The sequence below is a fragment of the Sphaeramia orbicularis genome, chromosome 16 (assembly GCF_902148855.1).
Source record: "Sphaeramia orbicularis chromosome 16, fSphaOr1.1, whole genome shotgun sequence".
Classification (NCBI taxonomy): Eukaryota; Metazoa; Chordata; class Actinopteri; order Kurtiformes; family Apogonidae; genus Sphaeramia; species Sphaeramia orbicularis.
In genome coordinates, this window is record NC_043972.1 from 57,525,325 (window position 1) to 57,547,803 (window position 22,479).

The 22,479-nt window shown below is 36.5% G+C and overlaps 1 long non-coding RNA gene and 1 pseudogene across 2 annotated transcripts; both read right to left on the minus strand.

Annotated features, from left to right (window-relative positions):
- The window catches only part of LOC115436240 (zinc finger protein 850-like), an 82,406-nt pseudogene extending 71,190 nt beyond the window's left edge, over positions 1-11,216 (minus strand).
- A 7-nt stretch (positions 11,217-11,223) lies between these two features.
- On the minus strand, positions 11,224-12,637 carry LOC115436333 (uncharacterized). Of its 2 annotated transcripts, XR_003937801.1 has the most exons (3): positions 12,535-12,637; positions 11,875-11,982; positions 11,224-11,261 (listed from the first exon to the last, which is right to left on the minus strand). It is a non-coding gene; the product is annotated as an uncharacterized LOC115436333 (long non-coding RNA). The 2 variants fall into 2 exon arrangements; XR_003937802.1 differs by lacking the exon at positions 11,224-11,261 and having other exon boundaries at positions 11,872-11,982.
- Between the last annotated feature and the right edge of the window lie 9,842 nt (positions 12,638-22,479).

Genomic DNA, 22,479 nt, shown 5'->3' on the forward strand with positions numbered 1-22,479 from the left:
TTAGCACATCTGCATTTATGAATGTAATATTTTGTTACTATAATTATGTTATTCATCAAAAACTCATCTTTTTTATTTTTGAGGATTACACCCATCTGAATGTCATTATAAGAGAGGAAGTCCATTTCCATAGAACTAGAGGACAGCAAATCATGAACACAAGATAATTAGATAAAAAAAAAAGAAAGAAAGAAAAAAAATACAGCGTTGTGATTCGTCCATGTAAAGTAAAGTGTGTCTTTGCTAACGGCTCGATGATTGGTCAGAGAATTGTCTCTGCATCATTGCGTCATCAATGCGGGTCCCGCAATTTATAAACCAGATTCCGGTGTAACTATGGAGACGGTCTACACGCGCTGTCTTCAGGAACTCCCAAAACTTCATATCAGTGATGTTCCTCAGATTGGACCAAGTCCAACACCTCCCAGTAAAGTGGACAGAGGATTCCAACTGGATGTGGATCATATAGACATGATTCGGAAGGGAAGGAAGAACTTTGAACAGGTTGACGTGAACGTTAGCTAACAACTGGAGGACTGGATTATGTGCGTCATCTGGGGTTTGTTCTTCACAATGTTGTGATATTGTGACATTTCAAACACATGCTCTTGTACTGAGTGTACAGTACAGTAGTATCTTTGCTTCCAAAATCAGAGATGGTTTTTACTTAATTTCTCTCAACATTGATTTTTTTTTTTATCCATGACTATGATTTTAAATGTTTTACCTCAAAATTCTAAAATATTTCTCATGCTCTGACTGTAAATAAAACATTTCAACCACAACTAACCATCTACTTTCTTCACATCTCACTTAGGAAGAAAACCCTCCCATTAAACTTCAAGGAATATATATATGTTTATATCTGAAATCAGCATAAACAGGACATCTTCCAGCTGTTTGTTTATTTATTTATTTCAAACATAACATTAAAACCAAACAATGAAAAGATTTATTTAAAAAGAAAAGAAAACATTGGAAAAGGAGCAGGATGACCGCTGTAGACATGATGTGTCCTAATATTTGGATCCAGATCATTTATATTCATCAATATAACAATTTAAACCAAACTAACCAATGCAATGATATTTACCCTAATGTAAATCTATATTATCACATTTGTCACTATTGTTTTGTATCCCAGACCCCTGTTAGAAAAGAAACAACTTAATTCAATGTGTCCACATACTTTTGTCTATATAGTGTAAATCCCACCCACTGACAGATCCCATTGTAATGACATAATTAACACTAATACTACTTTACCTGTAAATGTCAGAATGTTATGGCTGATCGCTGTAGGAAGAAAAACCTCCCATTAAACTTTATGGAAATATTTATGTTTATGTCTCAAATCATCATGAACAGGACATCTTACAGCTGTAGACATGATGTGTCCCAATATTTATGTCCATATCATTTATATACATCTATAAAATAATTTAAACCAAACTAACCAATGTAATGTCATTTGTTTCATTAGGTTCCTGATTTCAGGAGTCCATACAGACAGTTCAGATATACTGGAATAATTCTGCCAGTTCATCCCATAATAGAAGAATCCTAGAATTGACCCAGAACATGTGTGGGTCAGTATCACTATACTGCAGTGGCCCAGAGGTGCAACAGACCAAAAAAATATCCATATAAGAAAAAAAGAGAACAGCCCAAAAAAGTATCTGGTATAAGAAAAAAAGAAAACATCATCCACCTTTTCAATTTAGGGGGCATTTTACCCGAAAGGTCTCTTGCTTTAAAATTAAGGCCACCAGAAAAATAAAAGCATAGGTTGAAATTTTTTAAAGCCTTCAGCTAATGTGGCTAATGCTAATGAAGTAAGCCACCAAAAGTTGAGGTCGGTGCACTAAAAATAAAGTTATTTTAAAAATATATAGTGGATATTTTTTGGGGCTAGTGGATAATTTTTTGGCTGTTGTCTTTTTTTTTCGTATCGTGAATAATTTTCTCATCTCTTTTATTTCTTATAGTGGAATTTTTTTTAGCCTGATCTCCTTTTTTTTTATAGTGGATAAGTTTTTGGACTGTTGCACCTCTGGGCCACCATACTATACGGTGCCTTTCAGACTTAGTAGATTTTACACTTTATTTTAATCTTATATTCAATTTTCTTATTTTACTAGTTTTCTTTTATAATTTTATTTTCTGACGTATTGGCTTTTTATTCATATTGTTGCACTGACTGGAAAACACAATGACAATAAAGGCTATTCTATTCTATTCTATTCTATTCTATTCTATTCTATTCTATTCTATTCTATTCTATTTGATGTCATGATAATCATCTTTACTTGTATAAAACTAACAGAAGTAACATATTTTATCATTATTTTCAGATTTTTCTCCATTATCAGGTTTGTCTCATTAGGTTTGTGTTGTTGTTTATTATCTGATACTAATTTCTGTCTGATATGTTCACCTGAAAAACAATAAACCTGTTCATTAAACTCCAGTGGAGCTACTTTTAGTCATTAGACATGAAGGTTTATAGATATGAAGAGTTGTCTAAGGGTGGAGCTTTCATTGATTTACACGAGACAGTGATAAAAACAATCAGCAGAAGTGAAAAAAAGAACAACTCCGTCTCATTAACACTGTACAAAGTGAGTATTTGTCCACGTTCACTGAACAGGTGAGTTTTTCTTTTTATTCTGCAGCTTGAAAATGTTGTTGAAAACTTTTCAGAGCTTCGTGGCGTTCCTCAAAACTGCTCAGTGAGTGAATCTAAACACAGTGGAGGATATGAATGAAGACACAACTGAGTGGATTTGACTTGAAAGACGCTGATTCTGAAGGAGAACATCAGGAGTGTGTGTTTGCATCTGTCAAACCTCCTCATCTGTGTTTTGTCTCCCCCTGCTGGTGACTCCTGTAAGAGCATGTGTTTGGGTTTTCACTCCAATACCTCTGTGGATTTAACACTGACCCCTGGACCGGTTCCGTCTGGGTTAAAGTTCATGGTTCGGGCAGATTTCATCAGAGGATCTGGGAGAAGGGATGCCTGAGCAGCTCCTGGGCGCTCGGCCTGTGTTTGGCCTCCACCAAGATGCAGAGGATGAAGTCCCACAGCTGTTCAGACGTGTGTGAGGGCAGCAGGGGGTTGGTGGGCTGGGGGGTGGGCTGGAATATCGCCGCCATGGCCTCGAATTCAGCCCAGGGAGGCTTTAGTGTCAGCACGTCCACCACCGTACAACCCAGACTCCTGCAAAAAGACCAACAGGATCAGTTTAAAGGAAGCGACAGTTGAAGAGTGAAGATGAAACTGATGATAAATCTGATTTCAAACCCATTCATCCAGGTGTCTTTAGCTGGATGAAAAATACAGAGGACAAATGTCACAGTATACACTCAAACTATCTGCATGGTTTACATTGAACCATCTGTGCCTCATTAGAACCACATCATTTTAAAACAACTATATTTTCACACTTATTTATGTATGTTTCATTTATTATCATATTGATCATATATTCTCTAGCACATATTGTACAAATTTATGTTTTAATTGTGTCTTAATAGACTGTTTTAATATGTATATTTGGTATATATATTCACAGCTACATATGTTTGGATATTTACAGCTCTACACTGTAAAAAAAATGTAATTTAACAGAATTTTTACTGTTTCTTTGTTTTGTTTTTTTTTACAGATTTTTACTGTATTTTTAAGATACAGGAAAATATTAATGAAATTACAAAAGTAGACTGTGATTTTACATGTCAAATGTAAAATAACATGAAAAAACTTTGACTGTGAATAACCAAAAAATTTCAATTTTTTAAAAGAATTTTTTTTCTTTTTTCACAGAAAGATACAGTTAAAATACATTTACAAATGTATCATGATTTCACAAATATTTCTTTTCTATTCATGAGATTAAACTGTTAATTTAAAGTTTAATACTGTAAAAAAAAAAAAGAAGAAGATAAAACAAGATAAAATTACTAACAATTAACTGTTAAAGAAGTATTTGTTCTGTAAGTTTAACCAGACTTGTTTGTTAATCGACAAATATCTTGTGTAATTACAGGAGGTTTCACAACAGAAATGTTGAATAAATGTATTTTTGTGAATGTATAACATGTATAAGCACTGATAAACTGTCCAAATACAGTTTTTATCAGTGGATTGTACAACTTAGTCTCATTGAAAATGATTTATATCTATATTTGTAGGTAATTTGATTGTTTTAATACATGTAAATATTCTTTATTAAACATTAAAAAGTCAAAAAAATATGCAAAATCTCATGTAAAGTTAGGGCAAAAAAATGTATTTTAATTATGGAAAATTACTGTATTTTTATGAGGTGGTTATTTTCCGTTATTGAACTGTATGTTTTTTTGGCACCCCTGTTTTATATGCACCACCTTTGGTTTGGATTACAGGAGACATTCACTGTCACATCTTTTTACCACATAATGCTCATGAAGTGTCACAATAAGGTTCATAATATTTGTTCCATCCATAGTTGCATTAATTTTGGATTATTGCAGGGATTAAAGTTCTCCGTCACCACGACGGATATCCGTCAAATGGAAAAATTGAGGGGGGAAAAAAAGTCATATTGAAGTAACTTCCCCACGTGTTTGGCGGAGTCCAGTCGGCACCGCGATCCTGTCCTGGGTCTGCTGTCCTGGGTCTGCAGGTGTTTAACACAGGCACAGGGGGCTGATAGGTTTAACAGTGATGATAATAAGATGACTTCTTTATTTTGATGTCGGGAGGAGAGGTTGATGACTATTTCTCTTTGGAAGGAAACGCTGCTCATTCTGTGCCTCAGAAACACATGGACAAGTTCAGCTTTACTGAAGTTCAGCCTCCAGACTAACTTTAGTTTAGTGCGAACAAGTAGCTTTCATTATGAAAGAACCACAGCGAAAAGGGAAGAAGACAGAACTGATCTACATGGACCTTCATGTTTGGGTTCATAGCTTATCTCCTCTTGCCGGTATATGACTAGTGTGTGTGTGTGTGTGTGTGTTTGTGTGTATGTGCCCTTCCCGTGCGTGCGGCTGTGCGCGCCACGGCCTGACGCGGTTACGCGCCCGACTGCATAAGTGCTTTATTTTGACCCGTTTAGCATCTTATTTCTATCTGTGTGGTACAGTACGGAGATAAAACTGAATGAATGAGTAACACCCTTGGTATTTGCAAAGCCACTGTATTTTAAATACCCTCAGAGAGGATCTGTAACGGAATATAATTTCTGTTTCAGTTGACGTCATTTCTTCCAATCAAAAGAGAACATGATATTGGCGGGAGGGGGTTGTGGACGCAGGTTTGACCACGTACAGATTATTTTGGCTAGCATATACGACATCATGGACACGTTTGTAGAGGGAGGTGCTGAAGTGGTAACTATTGAGAGATGCGTGAAAAACGGAGGTGGGCGTGGCTTGATGAGAAGGCAGACGATGGAACTCCAATTAGATCATGGTGCAAAAAAATTAAGCAGCCTTGTTTTAGGAGCTCCTAAATTGTTAAATAAAAAGTTTTTCATTCATTTTTTGCTGTAAGGTTTTATTCTAGTTATTATTTTCACTTGCTTCAAAGGTTTTCATACCCTTTAAAATTAACCACAGAGCACCAAAATTGACCTGAAGCTTTAAAAATTTTCTGGGGGAGGACCCCCAGACCCCCCACCAATACCACTCACGACATTTTTTCTATCCATGTTACTAATCTTCTACACCTGTACACTCTCCCATCCAGTGTGTTTTACAGTATTGCCAAATTTGACTATATGAACTTGTACGTTATAGTAGTATTGTATTGCATCATTTTTAATAGTGGCCAATGATTTTGACCAGAAGAAAATTTTCAGTCAGATGAAAAATTTTTGCTTTAATCCCTGGATTATTGATGATGGAGAATCAGACCGCTGTATCAAGTCTTCATCACATCCCAAATTAGAGCCTGGACTTTATGGAGATGAATCCATGTATGAAAATGATGACTCATTCTCCCTGAACCATTCTGTCACAAGCCTGATGATCCTGATCAGTCCGGTCATTGTCCAATCTGTAGGACATTAAAGATATGCATCTGCAGATTTCACACAGTTTAGGAGTTCAGTCAAAGTATATGGAAGCCATGTTGTTGACAGTCTATGATCCTCAGGCCACATTGTGGAGGACAGTACAGGCCACAGTGATGTCACATGACCTCAAAGGGCTGACCCGTAAGTGGTGAAGACAGTGAAAGCCTGCCTTCAGGAGGTCAAAGGTCATTTGGATCCTGGTATGGACATTTATCAAATAAGACCATGACTTTTCACAAAGTGGCTTTTGTGTAATTTCAGAACACGTGCCTCACATACAGTCAGTAAAAAGTTTGGACTTTGTTTCCAAAGTCGTTTCTCTGCATGTTTCTAACACTCAACTTCCTGCTCCCTTCTTGTAATGTAATGTATTTGTAATGTAGGTAAAACAGAAAAAGGTTCTGTTACTTTAAGAGACACCTGTGCAAGTATTCTGGGATGTGCTGTTACTTTATCTTTGGGTTTGACCAGTAGTTGTTGGAGTTTTGTTTGTGGTTTGGTTTCAGTAAAGGATAGTGGATAGTTCTTTAATTATTTCTGCCAGATGTTCATTCATCCATTTTGTGAACTGCTTACTCATTGTGAGGAGCTTTTCCTGGTTATCAGTGGTCAAAGGTGGAACAGCCTGGACTGTCACTGTAGCTGACAAACAAACAACCATTCATACCTACGTCTGATTCACACAGAGCCATGAACCTTATGGTGCGTGTGTTTGGACGGTGGGAGGACCAGAGTACCTGCACAGAGCCACACACTGATGCCAAAAAGATTTAACTACTTTTCAGAATACCCTAACAACAAATTTAGCTACTTTTCAAACTTGTTTGAAAACATTTAGCAACCAAAGTGCTACATAATTTTCATCTAATTACCAATTAAGAGGCTGGCTAATTTTTGATATAATAATCCTTTCTGCCATTTTTATGCTAAATGCTATGCTACAATAATAGCTACTGATGTCAGTGTGCATTAGCTTAGCCATGAATGCTAATCTTTCTTTCAATCCAAACTACCACAGTACACGGTTTAGTTGTGTGTTTTATGTACATTAGCTTAAAACACATTTCACAGTTTTACATCAAAACTTGATGATATCCTTCTTGCAATAATATATTTTCAAAGGGGTAAATAATCAACAACTAAACTTACAAAATAACAAACAAAAATCAGAAGAATTAGTTATTTAATGCCCCAATGAAATCACATCTTTTAAATTTTCCTCCTAACATTGGTGATATTTAAAATTTAGTATTAGCTGGTAGCTAAAATCTAGACATGCTAACATAGCTGATTGGAACTAATAATATTTTTAATATTGCTGTCCTCACCGTTCCATAATGGAAAGTTTAGTCCAGTCTTCCTTGGCCGGTCCTTGGTGGTCTTCCCTCTCAGATGGTCTTCTGGTTCTGGTCTTCGTTGTTGGTTCTTGGTTCAGTGGTCCCTGGTCTGGTCTCGTGCTGTTCTCCACTGCTCGTACTCGATGCTAGTTGTTAGCATAAATGCTACTAGCTGAAATCAGTTAGCTTCTCCAGAGCTCAAGAAGTAGCTTTTCTCCCTCAAGTTGAGATTGAAATGCGACCGTTAAAACGTGTCCAGTGTATATATACACTGTCCAAATGAAATGATGAAAAAGGGAAATGCACGTGTGTAAAGAACATAATACGAACATCTCTACATGTGTGGAATGAAAACAGAAATTCCAGTTGAATGAAATCAGACAATCAGTGACTTTCAGTGCAATGACCCATTTACACATGTTTTTACTGACAGAGTTTCATGTTTTGATTGATAAAACTGCTTTGATAGTGGAACTTACAGGACAATCTGCCATTACTAGTTCTATCAGTTCCTTCTTTATATTCGGTGGTATAATGGTTAAGTAGTTTTTGTAAATAAACTAATTAATAATCCTGATAGTCTACTACTATATAGTCATGATTTATGAGTGTTACCTTTTTTCATTTGGTGTTTTACTTATATTCCTGGCTGTGTCTACTCACAAAGTCGCCACAACCTGTAGAGATAAAGGTTTGTGTGTCATTTATTAATTATTTCATTTTATTGGGTGTATTTTTATTCTTTATTGTGTGCTTCTATTATATTTCTGTTTTTTACTATACTTACTGCTGCTGCAAAAAAGCCACTTCCCAATTTGGGATTAACCCATAAAGACCCACTGATACTTTTGTGTCAGTTCCCAAATAGATTTTTCCCCATTTATAACCTTTCTTAAGTGATTTATCACCATTTATTGAAATACTGTCCTCTTTATTGGAAGTTTTTTCAGAGTAAATCATGTATTTTCCTATATTTAATTCACTGATCATGCAGATGTTCATTAAAGCTCAGAGTAAATTCAAAGGTTATTATATCAAATTAAAAAAAAAATTGAGGGAAAAGTTATGTTTTCAGCAAAATTATCAGTGATTAAACATAAACCCAGTGTGTTCATCCACACTCATTGATCCAACTCCATGGGTTTTACTGGTGAATCAATACTGTAGAAGATGACAGTGTTTCCATGGTAACTATGGAGCCTCTGAACGTCCAAATGGACGTTCAGAACGTCAAATGGACATATCTGATGACCATGAAAAGATGAAAAACTGCATTTTACACCAATTATTGACATGTATTAAGATTAGTGGATCAGTAAGGGTTAACATTTTAGATCAGTAGATGGTTTTGGTCGATGGTGTGTGTTTGGGTTTTTATGGGTTAATAAAGTATTTATCCAGTCTAATATAATGTCTAATTGGGATGATTTAAAATGGTAATAATTAGGCTGATCATTATGGTCTTATTCAGCGTAGATTATGGGGAGTCCTTTGAGGAAACCCAAGAGGATGTCCCAGCCTGCACTTCCTAAACCACCTCCTCACCTGCACCTGAATTATCAACAAAGGAAGGTCCTCCAGTTGTCACTGATGATCCTGCACTGTGGCCAAACCTGACTGATGACAGCACTAGGTGTCCACTTGTAAAAAAACCGAACAGTTCAAATCACAGACTTTGATTTTCCTCAAAATTCACAAATGCCCCCAAGGAGATTCACAGAAGACAAATAAATGATGATAACCATGAAAAATGGAGAAAAAATCAAGAGGTCATGCTTGAGTCTCTGCCTCCTGGAGAGCAGGAGTCTGATGAATTTCAGCATTTGAATTCAAGCATTATTTCAATTTCTGAGTCTGTGCTTTAAGTTCTTTAGTCTTAAAGAATTCTCAGTGATGCACATGATAACATGTTAAGCACGTAGCACAATAATCACAACAAACTACAATAATATTAGTTCATGGATTACTGCCCCAGATACCTTTATATTTTAACACCAGGTAACTATCTTCACTGTGCCCTGGGCTTAACTCTACATGCCTGAAAAGTGCATGACTGCCGGTGTTCTCTATCCTGCTCAGATACTGCGTTAAAATTGAAGTCCGGCCAGAGGCCGGGCTGCCAAGCGATGGGGGTTAACTAATATGGTAAAGAAACTTACCACTTAAAGCTGCCGATGGAAAAACACAACAGGAGAATGAAGAAAAAAATCCACCAATAGGCAAGGTTGAAGTTTAAAAAAGGTTAACCCAGAATGTGGTTTATTGAAAACAGCAATGATTCACAAAAATCCAAAAATTGTGAGTTGTCAGAGAAGGCAGTTTACCACTAGTATCCCATCAAACACACTATTCGTCTAACATATAAAAATCTTCTCCATTACATTTTATAGTCTTCAGTGACTCTTTGAAGACTCCCATGTTTAGTTACTCCCATATTCAGTTACATAAGTTCAACAAACACATATGATTGGTTAACAATTGCTGGGTAAAATGCGTCAGTACACACGTCAAGCAAAACACATCAGTATATACATCAATCACTCTGAGCACACACCCATTTGAAAGTTGACTTTAAGTTTAACAAGTGCATTGGACATCTGCAAAATCTGTAAAATAGCACTTATGCATTTGACAGTTTGATCAAGGGTCACGCCTTGGTTTGACATTTGCACAGGGAGTTCAGCTTAGATAGCATAGCTTAACCACAAAGAGCTTCAACAGTTACGCCTTGGTCGAACATCTGCGCAGGGAGGCCAGCATTTCTTGACCACAGTAAGTTTCCAAGTTCATAATTCAGATTACACTCAGCTCACCTTAACCACAAAACATTTCCACATTGCAAAAAAGGCACATTGTGCTGAACCTGACCTTTTCATCACTGTTCAGCACAAAGGTGAAAATACACAAAGTATAAATCAGAATACAACTTAGATTAGCAAATCAAAATCACTCACCAAGCAAAGAACTTATAAAATTTCATTTCTTTTGTTTTTTCTTCTCATACATTTTCACTTTGTTTTTTATATTGAGGTCAGCAGCGTTACAATAGCGTTAAGAAAAGTACAGAGCCTTTTTGCATGGCCTAGAGCAAGATGCAAAGTCACACTTCATCTGCCATTTAGCATAAGATACATCTCACAAACACATCAAATACGGACAAAGTCATATTTCACTGATATAAACGTGACAATAACTGAACCTGTACTGATAATTACCTAATTATTAGTAAAGTAAGTAATAAAGTAAGATATTTTGAAGCAACAAATAATTGATTTATTCCACTTGAAACCCTTCAAATTGCAGGATAGTGTAAATGATTTATAAAGTAAAAAATAATATTGTTCCAAATAGCATTCAAGATTTCTTTCCATTAACACTGAGTAATTATAATTTCAGAGGTTTTTATATTTGTGAATGGACTAAAGTGAGGACAGATGTGAAATGTAGATGGATTTGGGTTGTGGGTGTGAAATTATGGGATGGACTTGGGTCTCTCTCCACTGTGGGTCCATTGGTGGATTTTTAGGTGATTAGCTAGCATCACAGTTATATGGTTTTTCTCCAGTGTGAATGTGTTGGTGTTGTTTTAGGTGTCTTGCTGTGGTGAAAGCATTCCCACACTGGTCACATTCATATGTTTTTTCACCAGTGTGAATGTATGTAATGTGAACTCTTTCCACATTGGTCACACGCATATGGTCTTTCTCCAGTGTGGATGCGTTGGTGGGTTTTTAGGGAACTTGCTGTGGTGAAAGCATTTCCACACTGGTCACAGGTGGGTCTTCCATCCATGTTTGCTGGAATCAGGTGATCTTTGTCCAGATACAACTTTTAGGTTTCACTTTAAATCCACCTTTGGCTTCTCTCTACATCAAAACACAAAGAAACAGAAGAGGTGGTCACTGAAATGCAATGGAATGGAACACAACAAACACATCCCTTTAAAAGCAGATTAAGCAGACAGACAAAATTAACTAGTTAGATAATTAATAGGACATTTTCACACATTGAAAAACTCAGTCCTCTTATTCTACATGTGAAAATTGATGCAGATTGAACAATGTATAACTGAGTTACAACAATTTCTTTTTTTATAAAAAAAACCCTCAGAACTCGTTTCACCACCACGATCATATGACGTTACCTAAGGTCACCAACTTGGAATGTATTAAATCCTGAACTTGTTAAGGTTTCTGAAGAAATTAAAGTTGGACATGTTCAATCTGTACATTAAAACACCAAAACATGTCATTTATTGTTACCAATAGGTGGCACTATGAGTGTGAACTCCAGACCTGTTTCAGTTTGACTTCAATTCTCACAAATTCTAGAAAAACTATTCAGTAAACGGTTGGACAAATTCATAGATAAACATAAAGCAGAGCAGAGGAACTTCACTGGCATTAATAGACTCAACAGAGGAAATCAGCAGTTCAATCAATCCAAACCATCCCACAGTTGGAGTATTCACTGACCTCAGAAAAGCTTTTCAGTCCTAAAGATCCAATCTGTGACCCAGCAGCTCCAGAAGGTCTGTATGATGGCTCTGCATTTCCAGGATTTCATCCACTGAGGCAGGAAATCTACAAGTGGAACAAACAAACAGCAGACATGACTTTAACATCCTCCACTAGGGTTTGTCAACGGGGGTGGGACCGCCCCCCAGGGGGCGTTCTGGATGAGAAAGCTGAGAGGGGGGGGCTCAGGCACAAACGGGGGCGTTAGTCACTGTTATTCATCACAATGTACAAGTATCTATATCAGAACAAACTCTGTTCTATTGAACAGGAAATAAGATTCAACTGTGTATTTTGGGCGGAATTACAAATATCAGCGCTGCTGGTGCTCTCGTGTTCCTACTACCGCCATGTTATCTCCATAGCAACGGCTCTATACAAACTCCTATGAAGCGCATAGAAAACAACCGGAGCATGTTCAAGCAGCGCGAGGACTGAAAAGGAAATCCATCCAAACTCAAGTGACCGTCTCCGCTTCACTGCACGAGAGTTAGCAGCTCCGGTACCGGCTAACTATAGCGGAGAGCACCGAGATATCCAGGAGGAAAAAGACTTGGGTAGATTTGAGCTCAAACTGCTCCTAAGTATCAAAAGATGAGAATCTGTGTCCAAACCCACCGACTAACATCGAGTAGAATGAAGTTGGATGAACCCGCTTCACGGCTTGTCTCTGGCTCTAACAGCAAAAACAAAGGAGGAACAAACAGGGCTGGCACTTCCGGGAATGAATACAAGCTGCATTCTGATTGGCTGGCCATGTCAATACAGCGTTGTGATTCGTCCATGTAAAGTAAAGTATGTCTATGATAACGGCTCGATGATTGGTCAGAGAATTGTCTCTGCATCATTGCGTCATCAATGCGCGTCCCACCATTTTTTTTGATTGCAACAAGAACAAATACAAATACATAACAAAAAACAAAGTGACATACTCATTTCTGTCCATATGTGCAAATATAACAAAAGAGAATCACACCTCCAACATGTTATATGAATCAGAAAATATCTGAAAGCTTAAGGTAAAAATAAAATAACTAAGACTATACAAATAAAAGATAATTACATAAAAAAGAAAGAAAGAAAAAAAAAGGTACAAGGGGTTCAGCACAGTTGAAGATTTTCTATGAGTGTGTGCAGTTTCTCAGCTTGGGCATTATCAATTATTTTCAAACACTTTTTAAACAAAAGGAGTTCGTTTTTAAGTGCAGACCATGAGGGGGAAGTTTTAGCACATCTGCATTTATGAATGTAATATTTTGTTACTATAATTATGTTATTCATCAAAAACTCATCTTTTTTTATTTTTGAGGATTACACCCGTCTGAATGTCATTATAAGAGAGGAAGTCCATTTCCATAGAACTAGAGGACAGCAAATCATGAACACATCTCCATATATTTTGGACAATTTCACAAGCATAAAATAGATGTTCTGTCGTTTCCACATTTTTATCACACATTTGACAATTTTCTACTTCAAATTTGAATCTTTTTTTAATGAATTTATTTGATGGATATATGTTATTAGTAGTTTTGAAATGTATCTCCTTATATTTTGGAGGAAGTGGAAATTTTAAACATTTTGTTCTTATCATTGATCTATCAGATTTGCTGTAACTTTGGAGGAAGAGTGTGCTCCTAGTTTTTTTCCAGGTATATGGAGTCAACAAGGGGTTCTCTAATAAATTTATTATTACATTTGTTATTCAAAAAATCTACACACCCGATTTTAATTTTGGGCAATCTAGGTGTTGTTATGATCGACAAGCTATTCTTCACTAGCTGAATAAGGGCACTTGGGATGTTTTGAATGACCTTTTTATAATCTGCCATGGAGCATTCAACATTATATTTATTAATAAATTCTTTCAGTTCAAAAAAATGACCATAATTGTCCATTAAATGTACAATAGACCATATATCTTTCTCCATCCAGTTTTCCATAAAAATAGACTTCCTCCTACTCAAAATGACTGTTATTCCATAATGGAACATTATGAGGGCTGAAATTGTGTTTGAAGACCATTTTCCATTGTAACAATACCTGTTGATGAAAAGTGGATAGTTTAATGGGCAATTTTGAAATTTCAAAATCACATGTTAGTAAAAACTGAATACCACCCATTTTATTGAATATAAATGAGGGCAGTGAAAACCGTATGTCCTTTCCATTCTTTAAAAAAGACTGGAGCCATTTAATTTTTAACACTCCATTCATAATTTCAAAATCAATTGCCTTAAGTCCACCATCCTTATAGTCTTTCAACAAATCCCTCTTTTTGATGTAGTGATGTTTATTTTTCCAAATACAATTAAAATTTATTCTATTAATCTCCTTAATTTGTCTTTGAGAAATGGCTAAAGAATATGCAGGATAAATTAATCTAGAGAGTGATTCAAATTTAGTTAACATTGTTCTACCAAATAATGTTAAATCTCTTTGTAGCCAATTGTTTAATGTTCTTCTGCATCTGTCAATATTGTTCTGAATATTCTTTTTAATACTACTGTCTGAGTCTTTAGAAATCCAAATACCTAGATATTTTACATCCGTCTTTACTGGTATATTACATATTGAGGAGTCAGGGCAGTTATGAATACTCATAAGTTCACATTTACTCAGATTCAATCTTAGACCAGATGCTTGGGAAAATGTCTCTATTATTTCTAAAGCTAATGGTATTTGTTCTTTATTTTTTAGGAATATGGTCGTATCATCAGCTATCTGACTTATAATCAATTTGTTATTATTAATGTATAGTCCTTCAATATTTGAATTTGTAACAGCTATAGTTAATAATTCTGTGACTGTAATGAATAGAAGAGGTGAGATGCTGCATCCTTGTCTAATTCCCCGTTCCACATTAAATCTAGGACATGTGCCTTCTGGAAGAGAAACACAACTGTTGATACCTGTATATAGCATTGTTATTATATCAATGAATTTATTAACAAAACCAAATTGTTTTAAAGTATTAATAATAAATGTATGTTCCACTGAATCAAAAGGTTTATGGAAGTCTAAAAATAATATGAGAGCATCTTCCTCAATTAAGTGATTATATTCAATAAGATCCAGAACCAGGCGGATGTTGTTATGTATAGATCTACTTTTGAGAAAGCCAGATTGTGTTGGGCTAATGAACTCAGATAATGTGATGATGATAGTACGGACCCAGAACCCAAATGCAGAACTAGGAGGCGGATGTAAAAGTTTACAGAGTTTATTTTGTACAGGTAGTACAGATAGATAAATTATGATAATAAACAGGATCTTGAGGACAGCGGCCAAGGAAGTCCTCGAGGGATTCGTCCTCCGGTCTAGGGACACGAACCCACGGTTCGACTCCGGGTTTTGAGTCGGCACCCCGACTAGGGAAAAGCAGAGGGAGGTCAGGGACGGAAACAGGTCATGCACGGGAGAGCAAACAGACAGGCAACAGGACATAAGGGTAAGACAAGCTCACGTACCAAAAAACCAGGCGAAGACGTCAAAAACCAGGAAGGCAGATGGAGGCAGACAAAACCAGGCAAAAACAGGATGACAAAAACGGGTCAAAGAACAGGTAAGCAAACGAACAGACAGGATCAAAACGGTGGTAAGTAAACTGCGAGAGATTACGAACTGGCGTCTGACCAGAGGAAAGGACAGGACTTAAATACACAGAAGGGAGGGAAGACAACGAGACACAGGTGGCACACATCAGGGCGGAGTCAGGTAATCAGGGAAAAGGTGAACACGATCAAGGAAGGGAAGTAAAGACAACAGACACGACACATGAGGAAAAATTAACAAAATAAAACAGGAAGTGACAGACAAACATGAAAACCAGACTAAGGTCCGGTTGCAGACTTCACAGATAAACCTGTTTTTAATCTTGTTGCCTAAACTGTTGTCAGAATCTTGTAATCGGTGTTTAATAGTGTAATAGGTCTTAAACTGCTTAAAATCTTCTTGTCTTTTCCAGGTTTTGGTATTAGTTTAATGACACCTTGTTTCATTGTTTCCATTAGTTCTTTTGGTTAATACATTCATTAATAGCTTGGAGCAGCATTAGTTTTAAATCTTCCCAAAAGTGTTTTAAAAATTAGTAGTTAAACCATCTGGTCCTGGGGAGCGATCGGATGCCATTCTTTTAATTGCACAATCAAGTTCTGTAATTCTTAATTCCTCATCACATGTTTCTTTAAATTCTTTATCAGTCATAGGAATCAGATTTTTTATTTTATTTAGGAAGGATGAGGCATTTTGTTCTGAATATGAGGACTTATACAGATTGCTATAAAAGTTGAAAACTTCTTTTGCTATTCTTTTAGAATCCGTGCACTCTGCACCTTCAATCATTAGACTATCAATTGAATTATATTCCTGTCTGCGTTTTTCCAAATTACAAAAATAGGCCGTGTTCTTTTCTCTCTCTTCAATCCAACGGGCTCTGGATCTTATATATGCTCCTTTAGCCTTAGTAATATACATCTCATCCAGTTTAGTCTGTAGTTTGTTTATATTTTCTTTATCTTCTTCATTCCAGTTGAGTTTACTATAGAGTAACATAAGTTCTTTGACCACAGATGTTTCCTTTGCTCTCTTTTCCATGTTTAATTTTTTACTAAATGTTGTTGAATATTTTCTTAAACTGAATTTAACGTATTCCCATTTTTGGATCGGTGTGACAATAGTATGATCATTTTTTATATCCAGAATCAATTTTTTTTATTCCATCACAAAATTCCGTGTTCTTTAACAACTGGGAGTTAAATTTCCAGTAGTCTTTTGGGTTTTTTTTTTTATTATATTTTCTTTTGTCTAATTTAATATTAATAATACAGTGATCACTTAAAGGGCAATTAGCAATTGATGTTTCTGTTACATGTTCTGAGATTGAATCCGAGACAAGCCAGTAATCAATACGTGATCTACTTTGGCCGTTTGGTTTAAACCAGGTAAATTGTTTAACATCATTGTGTAGAAGTCTCCAGATATCAACTAATTTGTTATTACTTCTAAATTCTTCTGAAATTGGATTTTTATATTCACTCGAAAATTTCAAAGGCCATCTGTCTTTCCACTCGTCAGGAGTTATATTGAAGTCACCCCCAACTACGAAGTGATTAGTGTGATATTTTGCATTGAATTCTGCTATGACATTTGTTATCTGACATAATAACATTCTATTTTCTTTTTAATCGTTGTTATATCCGTAAATGTTGGCGTCCCGCCATTTATAAACCAGATGTGGAAGTGTACAGTAAATATAGCGGTAGGCTAATCCATGACGACAGCCCACAAAACCACACCGTGGTCGGTCCAGGAGGTTCACACATTTCTGTCCTTGGTGGACGAGGAAAAGATTCTGCGTGTGTTTAACGGAACAACATGGAAGTTACGCGCAGCGTCGCTATGACGACCAGGTATTCTAAAGTCAACACTGCTATGTTGTTTCCGGTGTTACTATGGAGACGGTCTACACGCGCTGTCTTCAGGAGCTCCCAAAACTTCATATCAGTGATGTTCCTCAGATTGGACCAAGTCCAACACCTCCCAGTAAAGTGGACAGAGGATTCCAACTGGATGTGGATCATATAGACATGATTTGGAAGGGAAGGAAGAACTTTGAACAGGTTGACGTGAACGTTAGCTAACAACTGGAGGACTGGATTATGTGCGTCATCTGGGGTTTGTTCTTCACAACGTTGTGATATTGTGATATTTCAAACACATGCTCTTGTACTGAGTGTACAGTACAGTAGTATCTTTGCTTCCAAAATCAGAGATGGTTTTTACAGAATTTCTCTCAACATTGATTGCTTTTTTATCCATGACTATGATTTTAAATGTTTACCTCAAAAATTCTAAAATATTTCTCATGCTCTGACTGTAAATATAACATTTCAACCACAACTAACCATCTACTTTCTTCACATGTCACTTAGGAAGAAAACCCTCCCATTAAACTTCAAGGAATATATATATATATATGTTTATATCTGAAATCAGCATAAACAGGACATCTTCCAGCTGTTTGTTTATTTATTTATTTCAAACATAACATTAAAACCAAACAATGAAAAGATGTATTTAAAAAGAAAAGAAAACATTGGGAAAGGAGCAGGATGACAGCTGTAGACATGATATGTCCCAATATTTGGATCCAGATCATTTATATTCATCAGGGATTAAAGCAAAAATTTTTCATCTGACTGAAAATTTTCTTCTGGTCAAAATCATTGGCCACTATTAAAAATGATGCAATACAATACTACTATAGCGTACAAGTTCATATAGTCAAATTTGGCAATACTGTAAAACACACTGAATGGGAGAGTGTACAGGTGTAGAAGATTAGTAACATGGATAGAAAAAATGTTATGAGTGGTATTGGTGGGGGGTCTGGGGGTCCTCCCCCAGAAAATTTTTAAAGCTTCAGGTCAATTTTGGTGCTCTGTGGTTAATTTTAAAGGGTATGAAAACCTTTGAAGCAAGTGAAAATAATAACTAGAAGAAAACCTTACTGTAAAAAATGAATGAAAAACTTTTTTATTTAACAATTTAGGAACTCCTAAAACAAGGCTGCTTCATTTTTTTGCACCATGATCTAATTGCAGTTCCATCGTCTCCCTTCTCATCAAGCCACGCCCACCTCCATCTACTTTTCACGCATCTCTCAATAGTTACCACTTCAGCACCTTCCTCTACAAACGTGTCCATGATGTCGTATATGCTAGCCAAAATAATCTGTACGTGGTCAAACCTGCGTCCACAACCCACTCCCGCCAATATCATGTTCTCTTTTGATTGGAAGAAATGACGTCAACTGAAACAGAAATTATATTCCGTTACAGATCCTCTCTGAGGGTATTTAAAATACAGTGGCTTTGCAAATACCAAGGGTGTTACTCATTCATTTAATTTTATCTCCGTACTGTACCACACAGATAGAAATAAGATGCTAAACGGGTCCAAATAAAGCACTTATGCAGTCGGGCGAGTATCTGCGTAAGGCCGCAGCGCGCACAGCCGCACGCACGGGAAGGGCACACACACACACACACACTAGTCATATACCGGCAAGAGGAGATAAGCTATGAACCCAAACATGAAGGTCCATGTAGATCAGTTCTGTCTTCTTCCCTTTTCGCTGTGGTTCTTTCATAATGAAAGCTACTTGTTAGCACTAAACTAAAGTTAGTCTGGAGGCTGAACTTCGGTAAAGCTGAACTTGTCCATGTGTTTCTGAGGCACAGAATGAGCAGGGTTTCCTTCCAAAAATAAACTTTCATCAACCTCTCCTCCCGACATAAAAATAAAGAAGTCATCTTATTATCATCAATGTTAAACCAATCAGCCCCCTGTGCCTGTGTTAAACACCTGCAGACCCAGGACAGCAGACCCAGGACAGGATCGCGGTGTCAATTTTTTTTTAAATTTGATATAATAACCTTTGAATTTACTCTGAGCTTTAATGAACATCTGCATGATCAGTGAATTAAATATAGGAAAATACATGATTTACTCTGAAAAAACTTCCAATAAAGAGGACAGTATTTCAATAAATGGTGATAAATCACTTAAGAAAGGTTATAAATGGGGAAAAATCTATTTGGGAACTGACACAAAAGCATCAGTGGGTCTTTATGGGTTAATCCCAAATTGGGAAGTGGCTTTTTTGCAGCAGCAGTAAGTATAGTAAAAAACAGAAATATAATAGAAGCACACAATAAAGAATAAAAATACACCCAATAAAATGAAATAATTAATAAATGACACACAAACCTTTATCTCTACAGGTTGTGGCGACTTTGTGAGTAGACACAGCCAGGAATATAAGTAAAACACCAAATGAAAAAAGGTAACACTCATAAATCATGACTATATAGTAGTAGACTATCAGGATTATTAATTAGTTTATTTACAAAAACTACTTAACCATTATACCACCGAATATAAAGAAGGAACTGATAGAACTAGTAATGGCAGATTGTCCTGTAAGTTCCACTATCAAAGCAGTTTTATCAATCAAAACATGAAACTCTGTCAGTAAAAACATGTGTAAATGGGTCATTGCACTGAAAGTCACTGATTGTCTGATTTCATTCAACTGGAATTTCTGTTTTCATTCCACACATGTAGAGATGTTCGTATTATGTTCTTTACACACGTGCATTTCCCTTTTTCATCATTTCATTTGGACAGTGTATATATACACTGGACACGTTTTAACGGTCGCATTTCAATCTCAACTTGAGGGAGAAAAGCTACTTCTTGAGCTCTGGAGAAGCTAACTGATTTCAGCTAGTAGCATTTATGCTAACAACTAGCATCGAGTACGAGCAGTGGAGAACAGCACGAGACCAGACCAGGGACCACTGAACCAAGAACCAACAACGAAGACCAGAACCAGAAGACCATCTGAGAGGGAAGACCACCAAGGACCGGCCAAGGAAGACTGGACTAAACTTTCCATTATGGAACGGTGAGGACAGCAATATTAAAAATATTATTAGTTCCAATCAGCTATGTTAGCATGTCTAGATTTTAGCTACCAGCTAATACTAAATTTTAAATATCACCAATGTTAGGAGGAAAATTTAAAAGATGTGATTTCATTGGGGCATTAAATAACTAATTCTTCTGATTTTTGTTTGTTATTTTGTAAGTTTAGTTGTTGATTATTTACCCCTTTGAAAATATATTATTGCAAGAAGGATATCATCAAGTTTTGATGTAAAACTGTGAAATGTGTTTTAAGCTAATGTACATAAAACACACAACTAAACCGTGTACTGTGGTAGTTTGGATTGAAAGAAAGATTAGCATTCATGGCTAAGCTAATGCACACTGACATCAGTAGCTATTATTGTAGCATAGCATTTAGCATAAAAATGGCAGAAAGGATTATTATATCAAAAATTAGCCAGCCTCTTAATTGGTAATTAGATGAAAATTATGTAGCACTTTGGTTGCTAAATGTTTTCAAACAAGTTTGAAAAGTAGCTAAATTTGTTGTTAGGGTATTCTGAAAAGTAGTTAAATCTTTTTGGCATCAGTGTGTGGCTCTGTGCAGGTACTCTGGTCCTCCCACCGTCCAAACACACGCACCATAAGGTTCATGGCTCTGTGTGAATCAGACGTAGGTATGAATGGTTGTTTGTTTGTCAGCTACGGTGACAGTCCAGGCTGTTCCACCTTTGACCACTGATAACCAGGAAAAGCTCCTCACAATGAGTAAGCAGTTCACAAAATGGATGAATGAACATCTGGCAGAAATAATTAAAGAACTATCCACTATCCTTAATGAAACCAAACCACAAACAAAACTCCAACAACTACTGGTCAAACCCAAAGATAAAGTAACAGCACATCCCAGAATACTTGCACAGGTGTCTCTTAAAGTAACAGAACCTTTTTCTGTTTTACCTACATTACAAATACATTACATTACAAGAAGGGAGCAGGAAGTTGAGTGTTAGAAACATGCAGAGAAACGACTTTGGAAACAAAGTCCAAACTTTTTACTGACTGTATGTGAGGCACGTGTTCTGAAATTACACAAAAGCCACTTTGTGAAAAGTCATGGTCTTATTTGATAAATGTCCATACCAGGATCCAAATGACCTTTGACCTCCTGAAGGCAGGCTTTCACTGTCTTCACCACTTACGGGTCAGCCCTTTGAGGTCATGTGACATCACTGTGGCCTGTACTGTCCTCCACAATGTGGCCTGAGGATCATAGACTGTCAACAACATGGCTTCCATATACTTTGACTGAACTCCTAAACTGTGTGAAATCTGCAGATGCATATCTTTAATGTCCTACAGATTGGACAATGACCGGACTGATCAGGATCATCAGGCTTGTGACAGAATGGTTCAGGGAGAATGAGTCATCATTTTCATACATGGATTCATCTCCATAAAGTCCAGGCTCTAATTTGGGATGTGATGAAGACTTGATACAGCGGTCTGATTCTCCATCATCAATAATCCAGGGATTAAAGCAAAAATTTTTCATCTGACTGAAAATTTTCTTCTGGTCAAAATCATTGGCCACTATTAAAAATGATGCAATACAATACTACTATAACGTACAAGTTCATATAGTCAAATTTGGCAATACTGTAAAACACACTGGATGGGAGAGTGTACAGGTGTAGAAGATTAGTAACATGGATAGAAAAAATGTCGTGAGTGGTATTGGTGGGGGGTCTGGGGGTCCTCCCCCAGAAAATTTTTAAAGCTTCAGGTCAATTTTGGTGCTCTGTGGTTAATTTTAAAGGGTATGAAAACCTTTGAAGCAAGTGAAAATAATAACTAGAATAAAACCTTACAGCAAAAAATGAATGAAAAACTTTTTATTTAACAATTTAGGAGCTCCTAAAACAAGGCTGCTTCATTTTTTTGCACCATGATCTAATTGGAGTTCCATCGTCTGCCTTCTCATCAAGCCACGCCCACCTCCGTTTTTCACGCATCTCTCAATAGTTACCACTTCAGCACCTCCCTCTACAAACGTGTCCATGATGTCGTATATGCTAGCCAAAATAATCTGTACGTGGTCAAACC